The sequence below is a fragment of the Stegastes partitus genome, unplaced genomic scaffold (assembly GCF_000690725.1).
Source record: "Stegastes partitus isolate 25-593 unplaced genomic scaffold, Stegastes_partitus-1.0.2 Scaffold1781, whole genome shotgun sequence".
Lineage (NCBI taxonomy): Eukaryota > Metazoa > Chordata > Actinopteri > Pomacentridae > Stegastes > Stegastes partitus.
This window is the reverse complement of record NW_007579512.1, coordinates 29266-33792: the sequence shown is the minus strand read 5'-3', so window position 1 is coordinate 33792 and position 4527 is coordinate 29266.

Here is a 4527-nt window from a genome sequence, read left to right as displayed (position 1 = left end):
GCTTCCTGGTTGAAATCTTGGATTTTTGGAGCCAGTGACGCAAAAATCGTCGGAGGGGGGCGGAACCATAGGATCAGCGATTGGTCAGATGGATTGAGAGGCAGGCCCTCTCTGCCCACCCACATTTACTGCCTTCTGCTCGCTTCATCTGTATGGTCGCTGCCGACTGTCAATCAAGCCAGCCACGCCCCTTGCCCCGCAAAATGTTGATTTTTTGGAGCCAGGACTAGCGGACGTAGTGATATTGCAGGTTTTTGACACTTCCGGGTTGGCTTCATTTTTCGGGGCCAAATCACCAATTAACCTCAACATGTTTTTGGACTTGTGGGAGGAAGTTGGAGAACCCAGAGAGAACCCATGCTGCATGGGGAGAACATGCAAACTCCACGCCAGGATGAGAACTGTCAACCTTCTTGCTGCGAGGCAACAGTGCTAACAACTGCGCCACCTTGCAGCCCAACAGATTCAGAATGACTTAAATTAATTAGTCTGCCAAATATGTTTACATGCTTGAGTACTAGTTAATGCTGAAATACTTTCTTAATGCAATCCTTCTGATGAAACACATGGAATTGTTTAAATATTTAAATCCATAAATTGAATTTTTTAGGGCTTTTTCTGTGTCTGGATTTCTCTGGCCTCCTCTCCACAGTCAAAAAGTATGTGATAGAGTGGTTACCTGTCCAGGTGAACCTGCTTTTACCCAAACTCAGCTGGGATAGACTCCACCACCCATGTTGAACTGATGAGGTTAATGGTTGAGTGTGCTAATGAAGTGTTGCCACTGGAAACCCTGCATGTAGGGAAAAGAGTATCTGAAAATGTTCTACAATTTCAAGGATGCAGAGTTACTAATTGGCAATTCAGACAAAAGGTTTTTCTAAAAGGAAAAGCTCAGCTAGACCAAATTAAAAAAACAAAATGTGTCAGGCTGCTGTGTTCTTCCTCAGCATGCAGTTGATGTTTAAATGGAACTTTGATTTCCAACACTTCGCTCCATGCTCAAAATTTAGATAATGGATGTATTTTGTTTTATTTCTTTTTTTTTGTGTAGAAAAGATCATCATCTTAATAAATGATCATTTCTAGAATTTAGAAAACTACCAAACTATATTTAAGGAGACACAATGCACTAGTTAAAATGCTTCAGAAATGTTTTGAAAAAAAGTTGTCAGTGTATACCACTTTTCTAAATAATGATTGGTTTAATAAAAGTAGTTTCAAAATGGATGTTTTTTGAGCTGTGTTTCATTCTGTGCTGTTCTGTCTTTGATCCAAGGTGACTGTCAAAGCTGAAGTTTTCAGTAATGTTATAACAAGTCTCAGACCTCTTTTGCTTTGCAAAAGCAAATGTGTTGTTTCTGTATTAGAAGACATTTGTTCTAGTAATTGATTCTCATTTCAAAATAATAAAGATAAGAGGGAGACCACGTGTTCAGTCTTACTTCAGAGTACTTTGTGTCAAACCACCAACTCCTGTCCTTTGTCCACTGAGGTACAAATCAAATACAGCTGACAGCTAAGTTTAATTGCTGTTGACGAGGGTCATTTCTGATAAGAAAAAAGGAAATCTGTGACTGCATGTACCTTTATTTATTTAAGCTAATTGTCCTGAAAATAAGTCAACATCTCAAATTATTAGAATAATTTCAAAGATAAAGATTTATAATACAGAAATGTGCTTCTGATAAGGACAATTTGTGTTCAAAATAATAGTATGTTTTAAAAAGTAAGTAACGCTCACAAACTCTGATAATAGCTTTTATATCCATACATGCAAATAGACTGGGAAGACTGCACATTCCATTCCAAATCAAAACTTGAAGTAAAATGTATCAAATTTGTTATTACTTTACAGAAAGTGAAGAAAAAGGAATATTTTTATTTTTTACACACACAAACATTTACTTTAATTCTTGAAGATTTAGCCTTCCTGTGAATCACTGAACTAATACTTAATTGTATAACCACTGTTTTTGAGAAATACTTCACATCTGTGTTGCATAGAGTCAACCAACTTCTGGCACCTGTGAACAGGTATTCCAGCCCAGGACGATTGGACTACATTCCACAATTCCTCTGCATTTCTTGGTTTTGCCTCAGAAACAGCATTTTTGATGTCACCCTACAAGTTTTCTGTTGGATTAAGGTCCAGGGATTGGGCTGGCCACTCCATAGTGTTAATCTTGTTGGTCTGGAACCAAGATGCTGCTCGCTCACTGGTGTGTTTGGGGTCATTGTCTTGTTGAAACACCCGATTCAAGGGCATTTCCTCTTTGGCAGAAGGCAACATGACCTCTTCAAGTATTCTGATGTATTCAGACTGACCCCTGATCCCTGGTATGTGATAAATAGGCCCGACACCACAGTATGAGAAACATCCCCATATCATGATGCTTGTGCCACCATGCTTCACTGTCTTTACAGTGTACTGTGGCTTGAATTCAGTGTTTGGGGGTCGTCTGACAAACTGTCTGCAGCCCCCAGACCCAAAAAGAACAACCTTGCTTCCATCAGTCCACAAAATGTTGCGCCATTTCTCTTTAGGTCAGTCAGTGTGTTCTTTGGCAAATTGTAATGTTGTCAGCACATGTCGTTCTTGCAACAGTGGGACTTTGCAGGGGCTTCTTGCCCACAGCTTGGCTTCACATAGGCGTCCTCTAATTCTTACAGTACTCACAGGTAACTTTAGACCTTCTGTAATCTCTTTGCCATTTTGGATATTCTTCGATCCAGTTGAATGGTAGTTTCTGTTTTCACACATTTCCACATCTTTCTGGTGTTTTGTTATGGAATTATATTTGTGCCACAATTCTGTGCAAACAAAAATCTATTCTGCGCTCAAAACTATTACTGCTGTGTTTGCAACTGTCAACATACATGCACAATCATGCTGTCTTTCACTCAGTTTTGTCAGTTTTACGCTCTCACAGATCTCCATTCTGTGCGCTCAACTACACTTTCACACTTGCTCGCGGTGTCTTTCTCGCTCGCATACAACACTGATGATCTGTTCAAGCTCAACTCTGCCTGCATGTTCGTTTGACTTGACACAGCGCTATGAATGTACTACAAAACCAGCTAATCACAGCCTTGCACCGGGTGGCTGACCCTGTCCAATTATGTGGCTATTTCAGCCGCCTCGCAGAAGTCCTGTAAAAGTCACAACAAAATAAAGAGGAGTGGTGCAATTAATGCCTTGTTAAAATGCGTTTTTGGTGAATATTTTTTATTTTATTATTGTATTATTACAAAGACTATTTTGGTCAGCGAGTTAAAGTACCATTGCACTATTAAATCCACATTTAGGATTTGAAATGATAGGTAACATTTTTCCCGTCATCCTTGTTTAAGTAGCTCAGCGTGAATGTGTAGTTGATAATGGAGAATCTGTGAGAGCGTAAATGACAAAACCAAGTGAAAGACATCATGATCATGCATGTATGTTGATAGTTGCAAACACAGAAGTAATAGTTTTGAGCGCAGAATAGATTTTCGTTAGCTCAGGATTGTGGCACAAATATAATTCCATAGCTTGTTGCTATTTGAGATCATTTTCACTGAGCAGCCTATAATTTTCTGCACTTCTTTATATGGTTTCCCCTCTTCAATCAACTTTTTAATCAAATTACGCTGTTCTTTGGAACAATGTCTGGAACGACCCATTTTACTCAGATTTTCAGAGAGAAAAGCACAATAACCAGCATGTACAACATTTGCTCCACCTGTTTGACACCTGTTTTTTTACAGAATGAATGACCTCACTATTGAACTCCACACTGCTATTATTTTGAACACACCCCTTTCAATTAATGATTACATTAAACAGAATCAGCAGCATACTGATGTTCTGTTGGTTTTCTGTTACTCTATTGCCTCTACTAGTAAATTATTTGCCATGTAGAAATATAATTTCTTCCCAAAACAGTGATTGATCTGGTTAATTATGTTGGACCGCTATTATTTTTGAACATAACAAGTTCATTTATGCACTCAGTACTTGTTTGGGGCTCCTTTACTATGAATAGCTGCATCAATGCAGTGTGGCATGGAGGTGATCGGCTTGTGGCGCTGCTGAGGTGTTATTAACAGTCCAGGTTGCTTTGATAGTGGCCTTCTGCTCATCTGTATTTGGTACATCTGATGTTCCTCATCTTCATCTTGACAATACCCTATATGGAGTTCTGTTGGGTTTATGTCAGGTGAGTCGGTAGGCCAATCAAACACAGTAATATCATGGTCAGCAAACCACTTGGTAGTAGTTTTGTCGCTGTGGGCAGGTGCAAAGTTCTGCTGGAAAAGAAATCAGCATCTCCCTGAAGCTTGTCAGCAGATGGAACTGTAAGTGCTTTAGATTCTCCTGGTAGATGTTGTGTTGACTTTGGACTTGATAAAACAGTGAACCAACACCGACAGATGACAGAACACCACAACTCATCACAGACTGCAGAAACTTCACACTGGACGTGAAACACCTCAGATTCCGTGCCTCTCCACACTTCATCCAGACTGGAGGACTTTGATTTC